The 15,372-nt window shown below is 44.5% G+C and overlaps 1 pseudogene; it reads right to left on the reverse strand.

The window, feature by feature from the left end:
• Positions 1-4,439: 4,439 nt before the first annotated feature.
• Positions 4,440-4,557, reverse strand: LOC124608088 (annotated as a pseudogene).
• Positions 4,558-15,372: the final 10,815 nt, after the last annotated feature.

Genomic DNA, 15,372 nt, shown 5'->3' on the forward strand with positions numbered 1-15,372 from the left:
CCATTGGCACTGTTCTGCTCTAGTTGTGAACATGTCTTATACATAAAAAATACTATTAACGTAACATAATCTTAGGTTAGTCTCAAAGAGTTTGTTGGTAGGTGTCAAGATCGACTTGGTATCAATATTCGGTTATGAAATTATATCTCAGGTAAGAAGGAAGGAGGAATGGATGGTTGAGGGACGATAAGTTAGTAAAGATAAATGGTTACCTTTTCATGGCTGGGATTCACAGCCATCTAGAGATTTTCGAAAGACAGCATATTCGCCATTGAGTGTAGAAATTATTTATTTTCGCTACTGCCGAATGGGCCTGAATTCCATTATGAGGTGGTATACTTCAGCACATGTCAAACTTTAAAAATCCTTCGACATGTACACATGTAGTTTAGTGCTTGAGCTTTTTAACAACGTTAACATCCTTATCACACAAGCAATAAACCATTTTTCTTATTGTTCTGGCTGAATAACAGTCTTACTCAGTTTACCGGTTGACAATGGCTTTAAGGCCAAAACTGCGGTACTCAAATTAAATAATTTCTACGGGAGTGGGGAACACAATGTTTCTCAAAAAGATAAATGGGTCTTATTGTCTGGGAGAGAGCGAATGATTTTGGCCTGGGAAATGTGATGTGTAAGTAGAGGCCGAAGCAGAAAGGAGCTAGGACGGGTCAGGAAGCTGGGAGAGACATTGGAGCCTTGCTCTATGGAATTGATATGGGGACTAAGATAGGATAGATAATAAATGAAAAGCACCAGTTTGCTTTTGTTCTACAATATTACCTGGAAATTAACAAACATCTTGCTCACAGTCCAGATCTCATCTTAAATGACCAGACACAGCTCAACACTTCCCCTCTCCTAAACTTCATATAACCATCTTTGTTGTTCTTTACTTCCCACACACTCTCCTCCTACATATTCCCATTTTTCTGTATTCATTAAGTTGTTTTGTTTGTTGAAGTTGTCTTTGTATTCCACATAGACTGTAGTTTCAATAGTTAAGGATTTCTTTTAACTGGTACTTGTAGCACTGTCCATGTTTAACACCCCTTGTAGTTGTCTCAAATACTGTTCATATTTTACTTTGCTCATTTACTTAATGCAAACTGTTACACAGCCACTGCTTTGATTATAATGTTAATGTTAATATGCAGTACCACCACACTCTTAGACTGTAGGTTCCCTCAAACACCTCCATTTTTCTGCATTTATTTATTTATGTTTATCTTATTGATATTGCTTAATTTCCTTATGTATTCTGTATTTACATTGATAGCTGCCTTTTCTTTTAATATGTTGTGTATCACTCTCCATGTTTCATACCTCCTGGTGAAGCCTTGTCTAGTACTAATTTTATTTTATTTTATTAGTTTTGTTTATTAACAGAAACTGTTATGTAGGCATGCTATTCCTATTTTGTACTAAAGGTTTTCCTGTCTACTCCATTGTCATTCATGCACAGATCAGTCTTTACTTTTTCATTGCAAAGATGTTACTTACTGTATGTTTCTACATCCGTCTAGATGTGTTACTTCTCTTCCAATGTTGCCTGCTAACATTTAACTTCTTTGGTGATAATACTCAGTAAATGTCTGAAGATGGCCTTGTAAGCCGAAAACCGGTTTACAATAAAAGTAATATTGTAGAACAAAATCAAACTGGTTCTTTTTATTTATTATAATGTTGTTCTACCAAGAACCGACGGAAGATTCTGTTAATATGATAGGATAGATAGATAACAGAACAGATTCCTGTGTGTGGAAGAGGGAGCTTTTGATTTGGAAATGGACTATGGAGGCTGGGGAGGTGGAGGAAGTGTAGAAGCTGTTGGTAAACTGGAGGCAGTAGTCTAGGATTGAAGACAATACGGTAGAGAGTTGCGTAATGGAAGACATGCATTCACAAATGCAAATTCGATTAGACTTCAAATGCACAGTTTATTAGTGACATATGAAAATTTGTGCCAGACCGGGACTCGAACAAGTATGTCCCACTTTACCACTTCGACTATCCGAGCACGCTTCCCGGACCGAGCCAAACCTCCACATGTCACCTTTGTGTCAATGTCCTGCACTCGTGCAGTTGCTGTGATTGCTGCATATAGAGAGACTTGTCATTGGTGCGATGTCTCTAAGCGTGTAATACTATTTTGCAGTGGCTTTGTTCTACAGCGCAATATGCAATGTTCTTCAGACATGAACGTATGTCTGAAGAACAGTACACAGTAAAACACAGCACGCTCTATGCACATCGATTCCAACGACTAGCACGTGTGAAGCGAGAAGTTCTTGCCCTGCATTTGTAACGGACACGGTGCTGCAGCGATAATCCCCGGCACTTCGTCAGCCGCCATTAGGCGTCGGGCGGCGCTAGACGGCGCGTTCTTAGGGCGCAGATAAACCAGCCGTCATCGAGAGCTCTCGACCGGCGCGGCGCGGCTGTACTCCGGCCCCCGAGTGCTGGCGGTGACAGAGGCCTCGCAGCCGCCATCTGCCACTCACTTGACGCCCTCAGGCCGCACGCGCAGCATCTCACAGCGGCGCGTGCGCGCGCACACCACTTCCGGGTTTCCGTCATTAGCAAGCCCCGTGTCCTGTGTCTGACACTGCGGCTCCGGAGGGCCGTGAAAAGATCTGCAGAGGGCTGCCGTCCTCGAGAGGTGCACGAAATCGCGATAATTACTCTTAGCGTTCGCGGTTCGCGCATTGTGAGAGCTCCGCAATCGAGACATAATTTCGACACCAGTCGCAAAGCCAGCCGCGGGGGTCTAGTGGTTCTAGGCGCTCAGACCGGAGCCGCGCGACTGCTACGGTCGCAGGTTCGAATCCTGCCTCGGGCATGGATGTGTGTGATGTCCTTAGGTTAGTTAGGTTTAAGTAGTTCTAAGTTCAAGGGGACTGATGACCTCAGATGTTAAGTCCCATAGTGCTCAGAGCCATTTGAACCATTTTTGAACCAGTCGCAAAGTGGTGTGCGAGGCGTCTGTGAGGGATACGACGCTTTTTTCAAATCTCGATTGCTACCGATGTGCCACTACCACGTAACATAGCTCGATGAAACTTGGACCACACACGGAAGGAACGGCTACACTATAGCACAGAAGATAACTCAAAGAAATATGCAGTGACACGAATAGAAAAACGCTTTTATTCAAAGACGATAATCAACCAGAAGTCATCCCGACTCACGCTAGTCCTCTGGAGATTACAAAAGGCGGGACATGGTTCTTAAGAGAGTGTGTAATAGAAATGAAACAGTTTCTGCGTCAGTCTCTCTTTTATTTTGCTACTAGGCTTTTCGATGATTCACACCATCATCTTCAGGTGGAGAGTTATTTTTTTACATAGCTGGTTTTGGTTAAGAATACAGACGTCTTTCCACAGTCGCAGACCAAAGGCAGTGCAGGTTATTTTGCGTCTTTTGCTAACGATAAAAAGTGTTTATTTAGAAAAGGCACTTTTGAGGTTAAAGCATGAATTTATGACAGTGAATTGTACTTACAGGGATGATAGAGTTGTAAAAAGTCGGCATACTGTTGCCTTATGTATGTCCTCATCACCGTACGTTACATTTAATACTGTCACTTCAAAGATGTCCCATTCGGGAGGACGACTGTTCAAACCTTCGTCGGGCCGTCCTGATTTAGGTTTTCCGTGATTTCCCTAAATCGCTTCAGGCAAATGCTGAGACGGTTCCTTTGAAAGGGCACGGTCCATTACCTTCCCCATCCTCCCATGATCCAAGCCTGGGCTCTGTCTCTAATGACCTCGTTGTCGACGGGACGTTAGGAATTAATGTCCTCTTCCTCAAAGATGTTGCACATGTTACAGAAATGTTTGTTTATATTGAATATAGAGACGAAAAATTAAATGATTTCTACTTAAATATGATCGTCTTTTTTAAAAGTACGAACGGGCTGCACCGGAATATTGACATGTGCACAACTCACTTATTATTATATTAGGTCCTTTTTTTACTGTACTGTAGCATTGGATACAAAAATAATGATAAAATGGTTACGTACATAAATATAATTTCATTTTGTTTAAAAAAGTTGTAAATGGACTGCACTTCAACTGTTACGTTAATTTCTTATATATAAAAAATTACAAGATATCATGCATATGTATTGTGATTTTAACTTGTTGAGCGACGAATGGATATGGTCACATTAATTGCTGTGCATTAACACTATAAATCATGAGAATGCTTCAAGTAATTTGTCATCTGCGTCCGAACAGACCTTAGAAGGCCCAACGGTACCTACCGGCCGCCGTGTCACCCTCAGTCCACAGGCGTCACTGGATGCAGACGTGGAGAGCCATTTGGTCAGCACACCACTCTCCCGGCCGTATGTCAGTTTACTAGACCGGTGACGCTACTTCTCAATCAAGTAGCTCCTCAGTTTGCCTCACAAGGGCTGAGTGCATCCCGTTTGCCAACAGCGCTCGGCAGACCGGATGGTCACCCATCCAGGTGCTAGCCCAGCCAGACAGCACTTAACTTCGGTGATCTGACGGGAACCGGTGTTACCACTGCGGCTTGGCCGTTGGCACAAGTAATTTGTCAAAGTTTTTCAAAACGTTGGTTGAGCCCGTTTCACTAACGTCGTTGAGACATGTAAACAAAGAATTCTCCACCTGAAGATTATGGTGTGAACCATCGAAACGCGCAGTGGCAAAATAAATAGTAACTGACGTACAAACTGTTTAATTTATATTTATCAGCAGCCGCAGCCCTCATAATCCCGTTCCATATGGACGAAATGTTCAGCGTGTGTAATCACCACAGACGTCCATACATGATCTGCAACGTGTTGCCGTGCTGGCCACAAGGTTCATAAGGAGTTCTTGTGGTAAAGCGTTACATTCCTCCACCAGCACGGTTGACAACTGCTAGATGATCGTCGGTACATATGGCCGTACTGCATTACGTCTCCCCAACGCTTTCCACACCGACGAGATTTAAGTCGAGGGAGCAGGCAGGCTAGCCCATTCGCTAAATAACCTCTCGTTCTATGATGTCTTCCACTTGGGCTTTTCAATGCGGTCGCACGTTGTCATTTATAAAAATGCAGCCAGAGCCGAGTAAACCCCTGAAAAGACGCACGTGAGTGTAGTGTCGCAATAACCTTCACCGGTGAGAGTGCCGAGGTGCAGGTCGGTACGACAATGAAACATTGTGCCACCACATACCCGAACGACCGGCGTCTTCTCAGAGGTGAATTCGGTCCTGACTTCATTTTTATTGATGGTAACATTTGCTTGTATACTTTCACTGCCTTGCTAGTCGCTTTAATTTTTCGACACAGAGAACCGCCCTACGTGAGTCATCGTTATCACAAGCAAAGCCGCAAATGAAATTATTGGCTCACAGCTTCACCTTTTCAGTGAATCTGTTTGCAGTTATAGCTTTTTAACAGCTGAAAATTGTTTATAGTGCGCTCATGTTGATACTTCACGGTCCGTTCATTAAAACTCCATCCGAATAGGCCTCGGAAGACCCAACGCTACTCACCCACCGCCGTGCCATTCTCATCTAATAGGCGTCACTGGATGCGCATATGGATGAGTCAGTTTTCGTGATCGGAGCCGCTACTTCTCTATCAAGTAGCTCCTCATTTGGTCGCACAAGAGCAGAGTGCACCCAACATGCCACCAGCGCTCATCACAACTGGACGGTCACCCATCCAAGTGTTAGCCAAGCCCGACAGTGGTTAACTGCGGTGATCTGACGGGAACGGTATTATCACTGTGGCAAGGGCGTTGGCATGGTTATGATGTTAGAAGAAGCCCCAGAAAGATATTAATTATGATTAGAGTGTACTATGTCGAATGCCTCCTCTTATACCAGCTTTATTTTACGGCCCTGCACCGCTGGTTTCCCTAAATAACTTGTTGTTTTAGTTTCAGTCGGAAGACTGCTTTGATATCACTGTCCAGGCTTTTTTATACTATGGATGTGCTTTCATCTCTACTGTAATCTTCATTCGTTTGACCAGCTTACCGTATTCAAGCCCCAGTTTCCACTACAATTTTTACCTCTCGCACTTCACTCCACTAGCAAAGTAATCTAGTCTTGATGTCTCACGGTGAGTCCTACAACCTCCAGCTTCTTTTACATAAGTTGCACCACAGGGCTCGTTTCTCCTCGATTTGATTCAGCACCTCTTCATAAGTTAACCATCTAATCTTCAGCATTTACTGCCTGTACTTACGAATAAACTTTTATCGGTACAGTTGCAGTAAATATTAAATATGCTACTAAACGTGACATACATCCGAGAATACGCACAATCTGGTTCAAAAATGGCTCTAAGCACTACGGCACTTAACATCTGAGGTCAACAGTCCACTAGACTTAGAACTACTTAAACCTAACTAACCTAAAGACAACACACATATCCATGCCCGACGCAGGATTCGAACCTGCGACCGTAGCAGCAGCGCGGTTCCGGACTGAAACGCCTAGAACCGCTCGGCCACAGCGGCCGGCCACAGTCTGCTGTGACATTCTTTCATATTGTGTATGTCGAAAGAACAATTTACTTAAACTTGTCAACAACAAATTTGGAACGGAAAGCAGCACCAAGAAGGATATACCTGCATCTATCTGCAAGTCGCATTATTACAACATTAAAATTAAACCTGGGTGACCCATGATCTAAATGTAAAGCATTTAATGCAGTTTTGGCGACAGGTTTTCAGAAGCACGCCGTATTGTAATCGGCAAGAATAGCACTTAATAAACAAAATCCAGCATATTTAGCTACTCTAGATGTATTAAAGAAAATGCTAAAAAAAGCCAAGTGTTTTTATGGTTCTCAAGAATTGTCTTCATAGCTCCGAACGGTATGTGTAATGCATGAAAAACTGCTAGAACAATATATTACGAAACTGACCGATTTAGAGTGTTTATAAAAAGTAATTTCATCAAATATTGCCACGTCACTCAGAGCAGCCATTATGTCTTAAATAATTTCAGTGAAGCGCGCTATATTTGGAGAGTGAATCTGTGAATATAAATAGTTAAGCGCTGTGACTGGTCTTGCTTATTTATAAATCGTAGTAAATTAAACAATCACAGTCGCAGCACTCTGAGCCGACAGGACCGTGTTAATTTTTTAAATCTATTGGATTGATTTACTTCTTCACCTATCACATCCGGTCCAGGAGGCTTCAGGGTCGTCGTTTTGCTGGTCTCTCTATTGACGGGTTCGACGAATCGCAATGAAGTGGAAATATTAGAAAAGGCTTTTGTTATCATCAATTTGAAGAATTAATTAAATGATATAGTACCGCTTTTGATAACTCTTATACGAAAACGCGAAACCCTGCTTTGGGGACCTATAGCAGCCGATACTCTAGTATATTTAGATCTGAAAAATGAATAAGGTATCAAGGAGACAGAATCGGACTTGAGACTTTCAGCTGTGCTATTCTTCTTCGCACTGAATCATTGACTTAGCAGCAAACATGAGCTCTAAAGTAAAGTATGGGTAAACGTACAAGTCATCTGTGCCATATTGTTACGAAAAGAAGGACATGAATAGTCAGTGAAGTCATGCTGATATTTTAGGCTGGTAAATCAAACAAAGCATCATCGCTTGAAAGTGTAAAACAGAATGAAAGGTTTATGAGAAAGAAAGTTTATCAATTCCTGTGTTCTTTCCATTTTTACGATATGATATTTCATAGCAGTTTTTCTCCTGTATAGTCTCTGACGAACGTTTTAATCTGTCCTTTTTTCTCCATTTTTAGTCGTGAGGCCTGCTTGTGTGACGACCATTGGTGATTTAGGAACTCATTAATGTATTACTAATACGTCTGCTAACTTGTAAGTTAAGGAGCGCGTTAGTTTTTCGACAAGTATAATTTAGCAAAAATAAGAATGCACAGAAAAATTTTCCTTTTTGTACCTTGCTGGCTTTCAAGTGGCTACCAAATGACTACTTTTTATGCAAATACATCTACAAATAACTTCAAAATACTCTGACGGGAAAAAATCACAACATCAATAAGTGATTAACATAAAGTAGTAAAATTTCGTGAATAAATTTGTCCAGATAACTTAGTTAATTGATTAACATTTCAAGAACACTGGTTAATGTAAGCGCAAATGTGAAATGCTGCTATATTAATAACCGGTGTAAACGCCAGAATGTTGAATGCATGCATACAAACATTCTACATTCTACATTGATACTCCGCAAGCCACCCAACGGTGTGTGGCGGAGGGCACTTTACGTGCCACTGTCATTACCTCCCTTTCCTGTTCCAGTCGCGTATGGTTCGCGGGAAGAACGACTGTCTGAAAGCCTCCGTGCGCGCTCTAATCTCTCTAATTTTACATTCGTGATCTCCTCGGGAGGTATAAGTAGGGGGAAGCAATATATTAGATACCTCATCCAGAAACGCACCCTCTCGAAACCTGGCGAGCAAGCTACACCGCGATGCAGAGCGCCTCTCTTGCAGAGTCTGCCACTTGAGTTTATTAAACATCTCCGTAACGCTATCACGGTTACCAAATAACCCTGTGACGAAACGCGCCGCTCTTCTTTGGATCTTCTCTATCTCCTCCGTCAGACCGATCTGGTACGGATCCCACACTGATGAGCAATGGCTCTGAGCACTATGGGTCTTAACATCTGTGGTCATCAGTCCCCTAGAACTTAGAACTACTTAAACCTAACCAAGCTAAGGACATCACACACATCCATGCCCGAGGCAGGATTCGAACCTGCGACCGTAGCAGTCCCGCGGTTCCGGACTGAGCGCCGGAACCGCTAGACCACCGCGGCCGGCTGATGAGCAATACTCAAGTATAGGTCGAACGAGTGTTTTGTAAGCCACCTCCTTTGTTGATGGACTACATTTTCTAAGCACTCTCCCAATGAATCTCAACCTGGTACCCGCCTTACCAACAATTAATTTTATATGATCATTCCACTTCAAATCGTTCCGCACGCATACTCCCAGATATTTTACAGAAGTAACTGCTACCAGTGTTTGTTCCGCTATCATATAATCATACAATAAAGGATCCTTCTTTCTATGTATTCGCAATACATTACATTTGTCTATGTTAAGGGTCAGTTGCCACTCCCTGCACCAAGTGCCTATCCGCTGCAGATCTTCCTGCATTTCGCTACAATTTTCTAATGCTGCAACTTCTCTGTATACTACAGCATCATCCGCGAAAAGCCGCATGGAACTTCCGACACTATCTACTAGGTCATTGTGTTGTACAGGTGCCGGATGTCAGTTTATGGGATGGAGTTCCATGACTGTTGCACTTGGTTGGTCAATACAAGAACGAGGATTAATTCTGTTTGTGTTCGACGCTGGAGTTATTTTCTGATTACGTCCCATATGTGCTCGACTGGAGACAGATGTAGTGATCGATGATGATGTGGGGCGCTCAACTGCGTGGTTATCAGCCCCCGTACAAATTCCCAACCTTTGCTCAGTCCATTCCCGCCACTTTCAAGATGATAAAACGATGAGGACAACACCCAGTATCTCGAGGCAGGTGAAAATCCCTAACCCCGCCGGGAATAGAACCCGGGACCCCGTGCTCGGGAAGCGAGAATGCGACCACGAGCTGCGGACTGTAGTGATCGAGCAGGCTAAGGCAGCATGTCGACACTCTGTAGAGCGTGTTAGGTTATAACAGCCCTATGTGGGCGAACCTTATCCTTTTGGGAAACACCCCATGGAATGCTGTTTCTGAATGGCAGGACAGCAGATAGAATCACCGGACTGATGTGCAGATTTGCAGTAAGGGTGCGTGGGATACCCACGAGAGAGCTGCTGCTGTCATAATAAATCGGACCTCAGACAACCACTCCAGGAGTAGATGAATCGTGCTTAGCACGCAGACAGGTTACTTTCAGGCCCTCAACTGAACTCTTTCTAAGCCATTAGTGGCACCGAGGCAGAACCAGCTTTCATCAGAAAACACAACAGACCTCCACCCTGCCCTTCAATGAGCTCTCGCTTGACACAACTGAAGTCGCAAATGGCGGTGGTTTGGGGTCTGTGGAATGTACGCTAAAGGGCGTCTGGTTCCGAGCTGTCCTTGAAGAAACCTATTGGCAAACGGTTCGTTGTGTCACTGTGGTGCCAACTACTGATCAAATTGCTGCTGCAGAAGATACAGTACGATGCACCAGAACCATACGCCGAGCACGATAGCCGCCTTTCCTCTCGACAATGCCGCGTGGGCGTCCGGAGTCCGCTCTCCTTGTGACCGCACATTCCCGTGACCACCGCTGTCAGCAATCATGTACAATGGCCACATTCCTGCCAAGGCGTTCTGCAGTATCATAGAAGGAACATGCAGCTCCTTGTAGCCCCGTTGCACGACCTCGTTCAAACCCAGTGAGGTATTGATAACGACGTCTTTGTCGCCTTAAAGGCACCCTTGACTAACATCTGCTCACCACGTTCAGTCTTAAAGTTAACTAATGCTCACGCTTTTTTGAAATAGAGGGGATCCCCTCCACTCCCACACCGGCATGATGGCCAACTCAAAAGGTCTACTCTCACTTCTTCATAAGGGTTAGTTTCGCAACATGTGGGTACTGCGATGTTTGCGTACGTCTGGTTAAGGTTACCATTAATATACGCTCATCTGGATATAGATTGGATCGAAAGTCGAGCGTAGGGTAGCGGTTTGAAGGGCAGAGGAAAAAAAGTGCCAAGGCAATAGCCAAGGGAAGAAGTACCTCTGCGATAGTTTGGTCGGGAAGTAAGAGCAGTACCGGATGCCTTGCTGCCTGCGGCAGGTCATGCAAGGGCAGGCTTTGTTAGTAGTGGGTATCATGCAGGTCGATACCTTTGACGTTGTGCGGTGCTGTAACTCGGCGGCTGCCGCTGGGTGACGGTGTTGATCTCTCGGTCAACGTCAGCAAACCTGTAACAGTTAGGTTCATCATCGTTTTGTGTCCGATGGGTCATATATCAGATGCACAGTGTAGGGTGGTGTTAGCGATTAGTTTGTGCGTTAGTGGGCGAGCTCGTCGGTTTCCCTTCTGTGGCCTGTTGGTCGACTTTAATATCAACGTTGCTGATATGCAGGGGCTTGCCGACGTTTGTCGCTTGTTAGTGTATGTTAACTTGCCATAGGTGGTTATGGCCTAGCTAGTAGTGTCTTTGGCCGCCCACGAAGGATACAGATCGTATTTAAAGCAGACCTGATTTGCATCCTCATAGCGGCACTACTGGCGCCAGTCTTATGCGACTTGCGAGAAATCTGAATACACATCATCCTTCAGATGCAGAAACACGCCTAACAACTTTTTTTTTTATGTCGCACTTCTTCTTGGTGGTGCGATTTTTTCCCATCAGTGTGTTTGTGAATTAGAGTCTCGATTCTTTTTTCAATTACACCGCGTAAAACGCGCAGCGGAAGAGGCACTGCACTCCCATTAAGGCGGAAAGGATCCAAATCTCGGTGCAGCCAGTCTAACAATTCTGATTAATATTTTCTGTGGTTAACAAAATCATCTGATGATTCTTTGTAACAGTCACATCACCGTCCTTGTCCATTATGAGCTTACGTCCCGCCTCCAGTGATCTCGTTGTTAAACCCAGATATTGCTCTAATATTCCGAATCCTCTATCATTTACTTTGTTATGTCTGCCATTTAAACCAAGAGATGTATAGATGTATATTATTGTTGTTGCTTTCAGCATACATTTTCTATCTCAATTTACAGAAGACTGAATATACCTCATTAATAATCGCAATCGAAAAAGCTATTCCATACCTGTTTCAAAGGTTTCAGGATGGGTCTGCTCAGTATAAACATACAGGATGAACCGGAATTTCACCTGAAAATGTGCAGAGGTTGTTCCGGGATAACCAAGGTGTCCGGCGGCTCTTTACAGAGTAAAGATAATGAGTTATTCGGTTTGTTACCGCAGTTACCTATGTTTCTGTGAAAATAACTTAACAAACGCTAGTAATCCACTAACACGCAATTACGAAAACGTACGACACAGAATACACAACACAGAGTAATGCAAAATCCGTGGATACGGAAGTACTCTAATGTGGTCGCTGTCGGCACGGAAACACCTCAGCACAGCTTCGTTGTGACGCTTTTCCATTGCATTCAGTGAACACTTAGACAAGCTGCATATAGGATTACTTTTCAACAGTAAACTTATCCCCTGCACTGCTGTAAAGCCACAACTAACACTGCCTTACAACAGAACCCTCGACACCCCCAAGCAGTACTGAAAACATACTTGAGGAAAACGAGCTAGAGAGGGAATTACAGTCGTCGACAGCAGGTACAGTGAGGGAATGGAAACAAGACCCACAGCGCATACCGTCTACTTGCGCTCTGTTGCGCATTGTTTTCCGTGCAGCGCATGACACAAAGGTAACTGGAGGAAGAAACCAAACGAAGTGCAATAGTTCTGTAACGAACCGACAGAGACCGTGCGTCCCTTGTAGCAAAATACTCACAAAGTATCCCCGTAACAACCTCTGAAACTTTGTCGGTGGAGTTCTTGTTCAGCTACATACATTTTTTAGGTAGTTGTGAATTAGCTGGAATATTGTCCTTCTTCCAATGCTTTTTTTTTTTTTTTTTTTTGTCATTCAGAATATTGTCGTTTTTCGTTTTGACACTGTACGAAATACTCTCTTTGGAGAGTGGAGAGCGAGAACTCCCTTTTTTTCGTTGTAATGCCGTAAGACAGCCATGCCAGTGTTCATCGCAGTAGAGTGGTGATTTTCTTCTACTAAATGTTGAGTCGGTATATTCACTCTTCACTCCATTTGTGTGTTTTTTGTATCCGATATCAAAATTACCTGGAGTCCTCTCATTAGATTTATAGCTGCAGCTAAGAAGTGTAGTCATAAGCATTTAAGAATCTTTAAGTTAAATGCCGTGCACAGGCCCTGTCAGTCGCCTCAGTACCGAACGACCACCGTGTCATCATTTGCCAATTGTGTCATTGGACGCGACATGGAGGGGTTGGCGTCAGCACACCGCTCTCCCGGCCATTGTCAATTTTCGTGATCTGGAGCCGTTACTATTCAGTCAAATAGCTCTTCAATTGGCTGTCTGCACCCTCTTCCAGTCCTCTCACACAAAAAAAACCTAGCAGATCTGGGAATCGAATCTGGATCCTCCACATGGTAGGCATTCGCAATGAGCTCTTTCTTCCCTCTATGGACAGGAAACGGAACTACAAAAAAAAACTACTTGTGACCGCCATTTGTGTCCTAACAAAAAAGAACTGCACCTCTTCAGGCGTTAGCGCCTACTTATGCCTATCCCAAAACAACTAACCTATTACTAATAGGGGGTCAGGAAAGGAAGAAAGTAGGGGGAGTGAAGAAACAGGGGAGCGATGAAAATGAAGGTTGTGTAGGGGCCTTTTTTTAAGTATTATTTTACACACATCAAAAGAATGTCTTGTATCACCTCGCATCCGAGAGGTCCGGAACCTGTACAGAAAAGTGGAATAGAGATCAACATAAACATCATTTCCGCCCCTTTTATTGCTCATGGAAACGACATTGCATGTTGTATCAGCAAACAGCGAGACCTTCAGAGGTGGTGGTCCAGATTACTGTACACACCAGTACGTCTAATACCCAGTAGCACGTCCTCTTGCACTGATGCATGCCTGTATTCGTCGTGGCATACTAGCTAAAAGTTCATCACGGCACTGTTGGTCCAGATTGTCCTACTCCTCAACAGCGGTTGAGTGGTTGGTTGGTCACGTCGTCCATAAACAGCTCATTTCAATCTATCCCATGCATGGTTCAAAATGGTTCAAATGGCTCTGAGCACTATGGGACTTAACAGCTGTGGTCATCAGTCCCCTAGAACTTAGACCTACTTAAACCTAACTAACCTAGGGACAGCACACAACACCCAGCCATCACGAGGCAGAGAAAATCCCTGACCCCGCCGGGAATCGAACCCGGGAACCCGGGCGTGGGAAGCGAGAACGCTACCGCACGACCACGAGATGCGGGCAATATCCCATGCATGTTCGATAGGGTTCTTGTCTGGAGAACAAGATGGCCACTCTAGTCGAGCGATGGCGTTATCGTGAAGGAAGTCATTCACAAGATGTGCACGATGGGGGCGCGAACTGTTGTCCATGAAGACGAATGCCTCGCCAATATACAGCCGATATAGTTGCACTATCGGTCGGAGGATGGCATTCACGTATCGTACAGCCGTTACGGCGCCATCCATGACCACCAGCGGCGTACGTCGGCCCCAAATAATGCCACCTCAAAACAGCAGGGAACCTCCATCTTGCTGCACTCGCTGGACAGTGTGTATAAGGCGTTCAGCCTGACCGGGTTGCCTCCAAACACGTCTCCGTCGATTGTCTGGTTGAAGGCAGATGCGACACTCATCGGTGAAAGGAATGTGATGCCAATCCTGAGCGGTCCATTTGACATGTTGTTGGGCCCATCTGTAGCGCACTGCATGGTTTCATGGTTGTAAAGATGGACCTTGCCATGGATGTCGGTAGTGAAGTTGCGCATCATGCAGCTTACTGCGCACAGATTGAGTCGTAACACGACGTCCTGTGGCTGCACGAAAAGCAATATTCAACGTGGTGGCACTGCTGCCAGGGTTCCTCCGAGCCATAATCCGTAGGTAACGGTCATCCTCTGCAGTAGTAGCCCTCGGGTGGCCTCAGTGAGGCATGTCATCGACAGTTCCTGTCTCCCTGTATCTTCTTCATGTCCGAACAACATCGCTTTGGTTCACTCCGAGACGCCTGGACACTTACCTTGTTGAGAGTCCTTACTGGCACAAAGTAACAATGCGGTCGTGATAGAACCGCGGTATTGACCGTCTAGGCATGGTTGAACTACAGACAACACGAGCCGTGTACCTCCGTCCTGGTGGAATGACTGGAACTGACCGGCTGTCGGACCCACTCCGTCTAATAGGCGCTGCTCATGCATGGTTGTTTAGATCTTTGGGCAAGTCTAGTGACATCTATGAACAGTCAAAGAGCCTGTATCTGTGATACAATATCCACAGTCAAAGTCTATCTTCAGGAGTTCTGGGAACCGGGGTGATGCAAAACTTTTTTTGATGTTTGTATTTTTATTTTTGTTATTTTTTTATATGTACCAGTTGCGCCTTCGGATGGTGGAATAACCAAATGTGCCTTCTCGAAATTTTAATGGGGTTTTCCGTTTGTAGTTCGTTCAGAGAATCTTTTCGGCAAAATGAGCATCAGCATCACATGACTTGCACGTTTCTGCTGGAAGGCCGCTATTGAAAGTCGCTCCATAGAAAATTTCAGAAGAATTGCTTGTATCCGTGGCTGCGAACAAGTGCACAGAGTCCATCATTAAGGTGCGTCT

The sequence above is a fragment of the Schistocerca americana genome, chromosome 3, assembly GCF_021461395.2.
Source record: "Schistocerca americana isolate TAMUIC-IGC-003095 chromosome 3, iqSchAmer2.1, whole genome shotgun sequence".
Taxonomy (NCBI): domain Eukaryota; kingdom Metazoa; phylum Arthropoda; class Insecta; order Orthoptera; family Acrididae; genus Schistocerca; species Schistocerca americana.